Source organism: Microtus ochrogaster, chromosome 26 (genome assembly GCF_000317375.1).
Source record: "Microtus ochrogaster isolate Prairie Vole_2 chromosome 26, MicOch1.0, whole genome shotgun sequence".
In the NCBI taxonomy this organism is placed as follows: Eukaryota; Metazoa; Chordata; class Mammalia; order Rodentia; family Cricetidae; genus Microtus; species Microtus ochrogaster.
This window is the reverse complement of record NC_022025.1, coordinates 2,536,204-2,549,792: the sequence shown is the minus strand read 5'-3', so window position 1 is coordinate 2,549,792 and position 13,589 is coordinate 2,536,204. Positions and strand designations below refer to the sequence as shown.

The window sequence follows — 13,589 nt, the reverse complement described above, 5'->3', positions numbered from 1 at the left end:
GCCTTTGTCTGATGCAGGGTTGGTGAAGATCTTCTCCCATTCAGTAGGTTGCCTTTTTGTCTTAATGACAGTGTTCTTTGCTTTACAGAAGCTTCTTGGTTTTAGGAGGTCTCATTTATTCAATGTTGCCCTTATTGTCTGTGCTACTGGGGTTATACGTAGGAATTAGTCTCCTGTGCCCATGTGGTATAGACTACTTCCCATTTTCTCTTCTATCAGGTTCAGTGTGTTCAGATTAATATTGAGGTCTTTAATCCATTTGGACTTGAGTTTTGTGCATGGTGATAGATATGGATTTATTTTCATTTTTCTATGGGTTGATGTCCAGTTATGCCGGCACCATTTGTTAAAGATGCTTTCTTTTTTCCATTGTATACTTTTAGCTCCCTTGTTGAAAATCAGGTGTTCATAGGTTTGTGGATACCATCTTACACCTGTCAGAATGGCTAAAATAAAAAACACCAATGATAGCCTATGCTGGAGAGGATGTAGAGTAAGGGGAACACTCATCCATTGCTGGTGGGAATGCAAACTTGTGCAGCCACTTTAGAAATCAGTGTGGCAGTTTCTCAGGAAACTGGGAGTCAACCTACCTCAGGATCCAGCAATTCCACTCTTAGAAATATACCCAAAAGATGCCCAATCATACCACAAAAGCATTTATTCAACTATGTTCATAGCAGCACTATTTGTAATAGCCAATACCTGGAAACAACCTAGGTGCCCCTCAATGGAAGAATGGATAAAGAATGTGTGGCACATATACACATTAGAGTTTTACTCAGTGGTAAAAAACAATGACATCTTGAATTTTGCATGCAAATGGATGGAAATAGAAAACACTATACTGAGTGAGATAACCCAGACCCAAAAAGATGAATATGGTATGTACTCATTCATTAGTGGATTCTAGCCATAAACAAAGGAACCTAAATAATAAGGTAAACTCAAAGAAAAACATATATTTATCCTCCTGGAAATTGGAAGTAGACAAAATCGCTGGGCAAAATTTGGGCGCATGGGGTGGGGGTGGAGTGGGGGGAAGGGGAGACTGGGAGAGAGAAGGGAGAAGGGGAGGATTGGGGAGAGCTTGGGGGAGTGGGATGGTTGAGATGGAGGAAGGGTGGATATGGGAGCAGGGAAGAAGATATCTTAATTAAGGGAGCCATTTTAGGGTTGGCAAGAGATGTGGCTCTAGAGGGATTCCCACGTGTCCAAGGGGATGTCCCCAGCTAAATCCTCGGGCAGCTGAGGAGAGGGTGCCTGAACTGGCATTCTCCCATAGTCACACTGATGAATATCTTGAATATCACCATAGAACCTTCATCCAGTGATGGATGGAGATAGAGACCGTCATTGGAGCACTGGACTGAGCTCCCAAGGTCCAGATGAAGAGCAGAAGGAGGGAGAAGATGAGCAAGGAAGTCGGGACTGCGAGGGGTGCGTCCACCCATGGAGATGGTGTGACTGTTCTAATAGGAGCTCACCAAGACCAGCTGGACTGGGACTGAACGAGAATGTGATCAAACCGGACTCTATGAATGTGGCTGACAATGGGGGCTGATTGAGAAGTCAATGATAATGGCACTGGGATTTGATCCTACTGCATGTACTGGCTTTTTGGGGATCCTAGTCTGTTTAGATGCTCACCTTCCTAGACCTGGATGGAGGGGGGCCTTGGACTTCCCACAGGGCAGGGAACCCTGACTGCTCTTAGGACTGGAGGGGGAGGGGGAGGGGGAGTGGAGGGAGTAGGAGGGAAATGGGAGGAGGCAGAAATTTTTAATAAATAAAAAAAGACTTATTTCTTTAAAATAAATCATGAAAATTAGCTACTTGATTGACATGAGGGCTTAACCTAGGTAAAGTGGACTATTTAACCTCTCATAAGAAAAACAACTCTGGAGGCCAGCCTGATCTACAAGAGCTAGTTCCAGGAGAGGCTTCAAAGCTACAGGGAAACCCTGTCTCGAAAAACCAAAAACCAACCCCCCAAAAAACAAAACAAAAAAATTTCCAAAAAACAGACTAAAAATAATAAACCTCAAAACAAAACAAAAGAAAACCCCTCTGACCTATAAAAATCAAACACCCACTTTGATTGGAGCAAAGGGATATACCTGGATGTGGTGGCCAGCACTATAGTTTTGGCCAATGAAGTTTTTTCTAGTCTCCTTTCACGTTGGGAGGTGATGTTGGAGGCTATGTATTAAAGATATCCCACAGGCTGAAAGGAGACAATGTTCTTTATTACCTCTGTGAAACCAACTCCTTTCCAAACTAGTTCATATTGGTGTGCCTTGTGTATAAGGCACACAGTTGTAGTTGTGAAAGTTACAAGCTTAGGCCTTTCATATTCCAAATCTATCTCTCACCTTTGTCTTGGCCCCAGATACAATGTTTCTTTCCACTAATAAGTTCAGAAAATGAGAACCCTGGTATCCCTCTGCTTGAACTCACCTCCCACCCAGATATAATCAATACTTCCTTTCCTTCAATCAGGTATTGCTGCAAAAGGCACTTTTTCCAGACAACACTTCCCTGACTTTCCCTCTGAAAGCAGTTGCTCTGCAAGTGTCTTCTTGCTACAGTATTTAGTGTAATAAGTCTCCTTGGCAAATATTAGTAACTGGAATTGCTTTTTGTTTTTATAGAGATCTCACTATATAGCCCCTACTGGCCTTGAACTCATGCAAACCTGCCTTAGCTAGAATTGGAAGTGGATGCCACCATGCCTGGCATTAGAATTGTCACACTCATCTTTAAAAATGGTCTAGTTAACTGACTAGTGTATAGAGGTGTGTGTGTATTACATTATATTTGTAGCCCAATTAAGTATATATGTATTCACACACATATAGTAGCTCATGTGAACCATGATATTTATGATACCTCTATAAATTCAATATAAATAAAGTACTCTACAAAGTCACAGGATTCAGGGGCAGAATTTACTGTGTATTTCTAGTTTTGAGATTATAGACATTTGCAACAAATGAGGCTCCTTTTCTACATTAAATGCTATACTATGTGACTGTATATGATCTCATGAGAAATAATGTTTATGAATATGTACCACAAAGCATGCAAAATTTCACATTGTGTAAGAGTTTTCAGAACATTGACAAAATACCTTGTCTGTAGACAGCTTATGGCATCTAAATATTTTTTGGATAAACAACTGATAAGTGATATGCCTGTTAGCCAGCCATAATATAGTATAACAGGACAAGATTTTGTGTGGTGTATGTGCATTCTTTCCTGATCACTGCCATTTCTCGGGGCTTCAGAATAGAGAACTGCTGGCCATTTGTCATGTAATTCACTAGCTGCTCCTCCAACAGCTAGTGTCTTTTAGAGGCTGAAGGATTAAAGGTCAATGTGACATCTGAGGATCTGAATTTCTTTTTAAGGACAACGGTGACATATTCCACAGTGGTTCTAGTTGGTGTTGCTCTGAGAGACCCTTACTCAAATTGAATTTCATTCATGCCAAACCTGCCTAAATTCAACAAACAGAGAGTAGTGTTGTTGGAACATGTTTCAGTTGCTCATAACCAAGCCTCACAACCAAACAGTTATCAGTGTTCAGTTTTCTCCAGACACAATGTTGTTGGAGCATGTTTTAGTTGTTCATAACCAAGCCTCACAACCAGTTATCAAGCTCATTTTTCTCCAGACACATCAATAATCATATCAAACAGCATGTACACAGTGTTTATACATTTTTATGAGAAGTGTTTTCTGGGAAGGTAGGCATTTTTTGTTGTTTAATATTTCTGTTAGAAGAGGAAGGCTTGTTCCCTGCACCTGCCTTAGTAAACAGATGGGTTCTGGCTGTTATTACAGTTGCTCCTGGCTTGGCTATGGGGTATGCGATAAAGTGATCCCATGCCTCTTCCTCCTGAGAAGTGTTTTCAGATGAGGTTCAGGTTGTAGGAATGCCTCCCCGACTCTCCACTGTCAAGGCTAAGAGGCCATTTCAGCTCAGGGGTTGGGACTGCAATGTCCTAGACAGCTCAGAATTTTCTCTGATCAGCAGAGGGCTGAGGTGCAATGTGAGACATATCACAGCTGGAATTTTGGAAGCATTGTCCAGGGGAAGAAATGAGAGCAGAACACAGTACTGCTCTGCCTACTGTCTGTTTCCTGTTGTGCAGAAACATCCATCATTGTGCATTAAAAATAATCAAATTGACCTATCCCTGAGACGAGATTATTTCTAATTTTGACAAGGTCCCCAGACAAAGTTGTCTTTATACACCATTATGCAAGTTTTCACAAAGCAAGCATTAGCAGCTTTGTCCCACTTTGTTATACCAGCAAATGAAAATATTCTCGATATTTGTTAATGAAATCTACAAATCAAGCCACATTTGAATCGAGACCTAGGAGAGCACTTCTATGAATGTTTTATGGTACTTATATAAAAGAACATAAAGAAACCTGAGAGATTTTTGTGTCAGGATGAAACTGAAATGCATTATTGCTCACCAATGAGAGTATACAGGAGTCTTTTCACAAATTGGATTCTGGCTCTCTTAATACCCTGCTAAAAGAGGTCTTTTTACCTTATGGATGTGTATTATTAACCAACTTTATGGTACTAAGTATATTGCATTTATATGTCTAGTGAGGCCTGATCCAGCTTTTTAAAATTGTACTTAATTAAACACTAGTGCCTCATTGAACCTGCTTTCTCTGGAGGGTAAGAAGAGTGTAAGTTTACGTGGGCCATTGCTGTGAATATTATATGGGTCAATTATAAGCAGTTGTTTGTGCTTGGGGCAGGCAAAGAAAGGATTCCCAACCATGGCTAACTTGACCCTCCATTACTTAACAGTCTCTACGGCTTTAAAGAAACAACTTTTATCAAGAAGTTAAACAAAGCAAATTGAAGTGGCCTCAAGTCTCACCTGTGATGATAAGTTCCACAGAAACTGTGGAACCTGTTGTGTAATGTTCATAGTTAGAATGGGTATGTGGTAAGGTGGATGCGCAAGGAAAATTAAAGCAACTCTCTCCTGCTCACGTTCTGATCCACACCTGGAGTTTAGCACATTAAAATTCTTCTTGCTATATAAAACATTGTATGCATGAACTTATGCATATGAAGATATCCTTATGTATCAACAGGAAGATATGATCTAAAATTACTTGTGAAAGGAACTATCACAGGATAGAAAACTGACTTTAAATTCAGTTTGATTAGAAGGTTTTCTTAGTAATGAACACAGCTATAGCTCAGTCTTTTCCATGACTGTCTATAATTCTATTGTATGAATGGGTCAAAATTTATTTTTTTCTTTGTTGTTGTGTAATTTTTTTTATTTTCTGTGACTATAAATAATGCTGCCTCAAATGTCCACATGAACATTTATCAAGGATATGCATTAAATAAATCTCCAAGAGACTGAATTGATGGGTCAAAGCTAGGAAGCTTTGAAATGTAGATGATTTAACAATTGGTTGTATGATAGATTGGACTAAGTGTACAGCCCTGTTTACAATACCTCCCTCAACATTGCTCCACAGTGACTCCTTCCTCATACTTTACCCAAAGGATACATAGAAGCCCAATCTAGTGTGGTCTGCCAAGAAAAACTTAAATGATTGGAAATGAAAGCAGTATTATTATTATTTTTATCATATATCCACAAGGGAAGTTAGACTGCCAAGGGGATTTGAAAGCTGAATTAAACAACTTATCTCTGAGATCAGTCTAAGTAATGTATTCGAACTTAAGATAGCTAGACTTCGTGGTATATGGCAATTTGTTTACCTGGAACCACCCAGAAAGACCCTAATTTTCATTGGTTAGTCTCAGGCAAAGTGTTCCTGGTGTTTGTTCTGAACTTTTCCCTCAGAGGAAGCTGTGACCTCAGCTGCTCACTGTCACAGATTATGGAGTGGCATTTCCCACTCTTGGGGACATTGCAGGGGTCAACACATTCATAGAACAGCTGACAAGCCCTGCCCTGGAAAAACTACCTTCCTGATGATGTCATCTCCCCTGGCAGGTTAGTATCTGTTCTAATTCATTTTTTAGCTGCAGTTGTTTATTTTTTTTAGTTAGGCATTATGTGTTTCCAAAATTGGGCAGTGCTGATTGTACTTTTCTGCAATGGAAGATGGGTTCTCGATGGTCACACAGTCCTAATGCTGTTCTTTCTCCACCGTGCTTTCTTGCCTTCGACTTTTATTACCATTTTTGTTTGTATTTGTATATTTTATTTAATAATTGGGAAAAAGGAAGTAATTCTCATCCTGACTATTTCTGCTCAAAAATTTCATTAAAATCAGAAACCGGTGAAGTATAAAGTGATTTCCTCTTAAATCAAATTGAATTCCAGAGTTGCTTTTGTCTCTGAATATTGTGAATAAGTTTCATTTGGATTTTCTAAGCTCGGAGAAGGCTCTTTCACGGAAGGCATTTGCAATGCAGTCACTGGGAGGGCTGGCCTCTGAGAGCAGCTTTTGTTCCTCCTTAATTTTGGTTGACTCTTTCAGTAGCCCTTATCTAGACAGGCGTTTCCGCTTGGTGGGCATCTATCTCCTCGTTTATCTGGCTTTCATTAGACCTGGTTGACCTGAATTGGCTCTGTTCTCTGTCTTTTATTCACACTGGCTCCCATGGCTCCACCTGTCAGTTCGTACTGGCAGTAGGCATTCATTTTGTTCTTGGCTGAGTTCCCCATGTGGAGCTGTGGTTGAGTGCCCAAATCTTCTGATGGCAATGCCGACTCCACCTCATTTTCTATTCAACTGCCTTCAGTTACCCTTCACTTTTTATTTTAGTGGTAATTACATCACTTTATAGAGGGAGTGTTTATTTTTTTTAAGTCAAGTCTAGTACTGATATAAATAAGATATAATTGTAATTAGCTAAATCCCTGTATTATCTAGGTTCATTTATACACAACAAATTTAATATTATATCTAGTTTTTAACAATATAAATAGTAGTATTCCTTTAGAGAATAAAATTTTCTCTAAATATAAAATACCTAGCTTAAAGTTATTTAATACACTGAAATACCTGCATGGAAATTCTATCTATTTGTCTGTCTGTCTGTCTGTCTATCATCTATCTATCTATCTATCTATCTATCTATCTATCTATCTATCTATCTATCTATCTATCTATCTACTTTCCATCTATCTTCTTCCATGCATTTTTCCCCACTTACTAAATTTAACATGAAACTCTTCTTATTTCAACTTCAATCTCTTAATTTTAGTTTATTGAATGATTTAGTTTTGAGTGAGTTTGAGTACCAATCTGTAACTTATGGGATAATGGGACTTGGTTATTCATGTACCCTTATTTTCATTTTCTGTTTTCTTATTAATAAACTGGGGAAAACAATTCTTATTTTAAGACTTGTAATTTCAAAGTCATGAGCAAGAATGATAGGACTATCATGCTTTATTAGTAAAAGTTCAATGCAAATATTTAATATTCTTATTTTGGGAAAAATAAAATAATTCCAAGTTTTATGTCTTTAAATATTTCTTAAAATCAGCCTACAGGATTGCAAATGGAAAATCCTTTGTCTGTCTAAATTTTCCAGTTCTTTTTACCCCTTCAGTGACTTTTGACAGGATTCAGGGACCAGCGATCAGCTGTGAGAGACTGACGTAATTGGATACATGCTTTTGAAAGGTCACTCGGTTGAGTGTGGATGTGAAGTGAAGATAGGCAGACAGCAGTATGGTCATTCAGGAGGCTGTTGGAGTGACCACACAAGAAGGCAATGGCATTTAGATGGGCAGCAAGTGACATAGGGGGATGGAAGTGTCACGGTTTTAGCCTGATCAACTAGAAGAAATTCTGCATGGTTTTCTGTGTTGAGAAACAGGAGCTTTATAAGATTTTTGCTGCGTCTTGCTCAGCTGGGAAACAGTGAAGAGATTTACAGGTCAAAATTTGTAGCTTTTCACAGGGATAGGAAACACAGAAGGGGAACACGTTTGTGGGAGAAACTCTTGGTTATTTCCCTACAAATTACAAGTGATCTATTTGTGGGCTAAATTATCTTATAACTGTGTATACTTCCCTGAAATCCAAGAAGAGAGTAGCCCAGAAATGGTAATTGAGATTGTGGAAGTAAATGACATTGTTTAGGGCGAAATTTATACTCGGAAAGAGAAAAGGTTAAAACAGTATCTTTTCATCAGTAAACAGAAGAGGTCTGCTCTCTCAGTAACAACTAGCTGGAGCTGCCAAAGACTGTGGCACTGCCTTTATCTGGGGAAAGCAGAGCTCCACGGAAGAGGGGTTTTTACAACTGTGTTGGAAGCTGCAGCTCCACAGATATTAACTAGGATCAGATGCGCAGGGGCTATAAGATTTAGCAAACCGGAGGACATTATTCCTCCCAGCTAAAGCTGCATTAATAAACTGAAGGTGGCAACCTGGATAAATGTGGGCTTAAGAGCGGGAAGTGAGAAAGCAGGCATAGAAAATAACAGTCTGCTCCTGTGGAGAACATGCTTAGTCACTTAAGAAATGTGCAAAACATCCAAGGAGAGACGGGACCATTTTAATTTTGTGATAGTTGAACTCTCTGCGCATTTGAATTTCCCTTGGATGAAGGGTATAACAAATGAAAATAAAGCTAAAGGGAAAAACAGAGACAGGATCAGCAGCAGGGGGAGGCAGAGGAGGCAGTGTGGTTGGTATCACAGCACTGACGGAGGCATTAGTGTTGGGATTCTGACATCTTTCCCTGTGATAGGAAGAAAAGAAAAGGAATAGGCAGGTTTTCAAACAACTACAGGTTGTTTCCATTGGCAGTATATGTTTTCTCTAGATCTGGAGGGAAAGCAATTTGCTGACTCAGGGAGAGGGAGGTTTAAGATAATGGATATTTGTGGTTTGCAGAATGAATGAAGAAGCTAAAGAAGAAAGCAGAAGAAAATTTGTCAAGTTTCCATTCATACCAATAATGGATCAAAATGTTCATGATCAACATGAGCCCTAGCTAGTACTTGTTATGTCTTGTCTCTTTGGAAACAGGTTTGCTGACATCTCATTGTCGTTTTTCTGTGCATTGGTCTAATGGCTAGTGATGTTGACAACTTGGTTTAAAACTGTGCATTTTCTTAAGTCTTTTTTTTTTTTTGAGAAATGTTTATTGAAATCCTTTGGCCATTTAACTATTGTGTTGCTTAAATTCTTAACCAAATTGAGGTGGTGATTCCTTATAAGATGTATGACTTGCAAACATTTCCTCCCAATCTGTGGAGTGTCTCCATTTAGTTGAGGATTTCCTGCTGTGCAGAAGCTTTTAAGCTCAATGCAAACCTACTTGCCTCTGTTTTCACTTTTGTGGCTTGTGCTTTTTGTGTCATAGTGTAGAGAGAGCCCGCCCTTTGGGGGCGGGACGGCCTCTGGCAAATGTTTATAAATTGGGGTGCACAGACGCTGGTGGCCCCTTCCTGTTTCCTGTTTCTGGGCATCGCGGGAACTTCGGTTGTGTGAGTGTGCTATTTATATTAAATTTGTATCGTCTTATACCAATTGGCCTGTATTAATTCTATCTGCCTTCATCATAGTCAAACAATCATTGCCCAAACTGGTGTCATAAAACATTCCACTTGCTTTCCTTTTGTAGGCTCATGGTGTCAGGTCTTACACTTAAGTCTTTAATCCATTTTTAGTTGATTTTTGTGAATGGCTTGAGTTAAGGTCCTGATTTTATTCTCCTGTAGAGGATTAGGTGTTTTCTCTAACACTAATTATTGAAGAAACAAACCATTCTCCCACTGTGAATCTTGGCAAATACAATGAACATTTCTATAAACAATTAAAACTAGACTAGTCAATCCCACCTCTGAGTATAGGTCTAAAAACAAAATCAGAATCTTGAAAAGATACTGGGCTCTCATGTTCATTTCAGCACCAATTACAACACTACCTAAGTGTCTGTGGTGGATGGATGGAAATGAAACACTTAAAGACCTATGGAATATGGCATTTCCATGTCGTAATAACTTAGAATTATGTTGACTTGAGACACGGCTGCTCTTGACAGCACTGATCTATTTCCAAGAGGATGATGGGCAGTGAAGACACTTTATATGGAGCTTGTTTTCTTCTTGGCAAAACTAGTTTACTGGACAAAGAACTGCCCTTGCCTAGACTTCTGACAGTAAGCACGCTGTCCAGTATGGACAAGCAGGATACAAGGAAAAATGACTGCTGAAGCTTGCCAAGACAGGGTAGGACAGTCATTCAAATTTTTCTGCTTCTGAAACTAGTTTGTCATGTATTCTAGGCCTATAGCTAAAGCTGGATGCCCCAAATGGTATAGAGAAACATTGGGTGAATGTCTAGTCAACCAGCTGTTTCTGTCATTTCTTGCATCTTTCAGAAGACATTTGCTTGCACTTTCACCTTACTCAGTAATATTATTTTCCTTTTCAGGTCTTTGATGGTATTGAAGAAATAACAGTTATAGTTATAATCTTAACTAAGGGCATATTAGGTACAAGACTTGGACTCTTCAGGCTAGGACAGCTATTGGAGCATTACCTATGGCCTGGACATTTAGAATGTGTTTCTTGATGTTTCTGTTGGTTGTAGTTTCATTTTTGTTCATGTTATTAGCCTTTCTTTCTTTTAGGCAATATTTGATAATTCTTATTATTATAGTTTATGTTAGGATTAGAAAAAGAGGGGAAATGCCATGAGAGCTTGATCTGTTTAGCCAATGATTTTTGGGGTGACTTGGGATGGGTGTGTTTTTCTCTGGAGATGTGCCTGAATAAAGTGGAGGAGAAGGGTCACATGCTCTCTCTTGGGTGTAGGGGTTAGAGCAGGTGGCAGAGAGTCAGCTGTGGTTGGTTCTTTTCACTTCTGGGTGGAAGAACAGGAGAGCGGCAGCTGGATGAGCAGCAGTGTTTGCCTTGTTCTGTATTCGTGTCTGTTTTTCCAATGCACCCGTAATATATTCTTAAATAGAAAAAAAAAGATGAATGAACACACACACACACACACACACACACACACACACACACACACACACCCTTATCATCCAGTCTTTAAAAACAAGTTTGCAAAAACGTAGACCAGTCTGCAGTGAATTATGCAGAGGAATATCTCCCAGATATACTTTCACTTAATATGGAATCTAAAATGTTAAGTTTGTAGAGACAGAGAGCAGAGCTGTATGGCCATTGTTAACAGTATTAATATATTATACTTGAAATTTGATTAAAATATGTATAGTTTATTTTTTTGGGGGGGTATAGGGTCTTCTTATTTATCCCTGTCTATCCTTGAACTTAGTATGTAACCCAGGCTAGACACAAACTCACAAAGATCCACATGTCTCTGCATTCTGGCACTGAGATTAAAGATGTATGTCACCATAATAGTCATGGGTACAATTTTATGAATAAAATATGATTTAATGGTAACAAGAAATTCAAAATTTATCTTCTTTTTTATTATTAAAATTTTTTTATTAAAAATTTCCTCCTCCTCCCCACCTCCCTTTTCCCTCCCCTCCCCCCACTCCCCACACGCCATTCCACTTCCCCTCCTTCTCCAGTCCAAAGAGCAGTCAGGGTTCCCTGCCCTGTGGGCAGTCCAAGGTCCTCCCCCCTCCGTCCAGGTCTAGGAAGGTGAGCATCCAAACAGGCTAGGCTCCCACAAAGCCAGAATATACCCAAGAGATGCCCTATCATATTACAAAAGTATTTGTTCAACTATGTTTATAGCAGCACTATTTGTAATAGCCAGAACCTGGAAACAACCTAGATGCCCTTCCATGGAAGAATGGATGAAGAAAGTGTGGAATATATACATATTATAGAGTACTACTCAGCGGTAAAAAACAATGACTTCTTGAATTTTGCATGCAAATGGATGGAAATAGAAAACACTATCCTGAGTGAGGTAACCCCGACCCAAAAAGATGAACATGGGATGTACTCACTCATAATTGGTTTTTAGCTATAAAATTTATCTTCTTGATAGATAATTATTATACTTAAGTTGAAAGACTTTATAGGGCTTAGATAACATTGTTCTAAAAATGACTTTGGTCTTAGCTAAACTATTTACTGTTCTATTTTTTGAAAGGTCATAACATTCTTAGCTGTTCTTGGCCTTGATTCCTTATGGACAAAGAATTTTCAGAGAGTTCATTTGCTTTGTTTCTTCAAGACATCCCCTCTTTCATCAACTAACTTTGCTGTAAAGATAGATTACTGTTGAATGTAAGATTTACAGGTTTATTTTTCCAAAATTTATTCTAGAACTACATTCCTGTACTCTCTCCATGAATTACAAAGTTGATGTTTTTATGTATTTCTAACACCAGAAAAATATTGAGACAGTTTGTTCCCTAAAATTTAAAATGTCATATATCAGTGTGTGGGAGGACACTAATGGTCAACACTGCTTGTCAGTCTCACTGGGCTGGAGTATGGATAATATCATTCTGGGGGCAATTTGAGGGTGACTTTTTGAGGACAGTAATGTTTGGCTCATGCCAATGTGAGCCTCATCTAATTAGTTGAAGATGTAAATTACTCCTAGATACAGTGCAATGGAACTCCTTCATCTGGCCACCCTTTTTCTTCAGACTAGGACTAGACTTCATTTTCTTTGGGATCTCAGCCTGGTCGATTTAGGCTAAACTACCCTACTTATTACCCTGGTTCTCCAGCTGGTCAGCTGTAGAACTTATTTCTCAGGCCACACAACCATATGGGTCAGGTGCCTTTAATCCGTGTCTCTCCCATCTGCATCTCTTGACCTCTCAATCAATACAGGGCATCGGGTAGCTACATAGTGGTGGAAGCTTATTCATACCTTGCTAGGTCAGGAAGCAGAGAGTTCAGATGGGCCATAATCTTATGGTATCTCCCCCAGTGAAGCACATCTTGAGCAGGACTTCATCTTCTAAAGTTCATCTAGCTTTCTACCTACTAGTCTACCTACCCATTTCTCTGTGTTTCAAATGGTCTTGTTTCACTGGAGAACCTTAACTTACACAGATGTGAAATGAATATTAAGTATTGAAAATGTCACATTATGAGCTCAATTGGGAGAGTGCACACCTAGCATTCATGATGCCCTTGGTTTACTATCAGGCACTATATAAATTGGGCATGATGGCACATACCTGTAATTCTAGTACTAGAGAGATGGGCTCAGAAGGAGCAGGAATTCAAGGTTTGGCTGGAGAGGTGACTCAGCAGTTAAGAGCACCATTTGCTCTTGCAGAGGACATTTGTTCACTTTATAGAACACACATGACAGCTCACAACCACCTGTATCTCCATTTCCAGGAGACCCAATGTCTTTTTCTGATCTTTACAGGCACAAGGTGCACATGGAACACATACATACAGACAAAATGCTTATGCACACTAAGTAATAAGTCTAAAAATGATTAAATATGAGAAATTCAAGTAGAAGAAGCTGCGGGCTGCGTTCCTGCCACCTAGCTCCTGGCCGCCTGGCTAGCTTATGCCCCAAAATAACAACACAGAAACTGTATTCATATAAACACTGCTTGGCCCATTAGTTCTAGCCTCTTAATGGCTAATTCTCACATCTTGCCTAACCCA

At 39.3% G+C, this 13,589-nt stretch overlaps 1 non-coding gene across 1 annotated transcript; it reads right to left on the bottom strand.

Moving 5' to 3' along the window:
- Positions 1 to 5,866: 5,866 nt before the first annotated feature.
- LOC113457421 lies at positions 5,867 to 6,028 on the bottom strand. The gene has a single exon (XR_003377999.1). It is a non-coding gene; the product is annotated as a U1 spliceosomal RNA (small nuclear RNA).
- Positions 6,029 to 13,589: the final 7,561 nt, after the last annotated feature.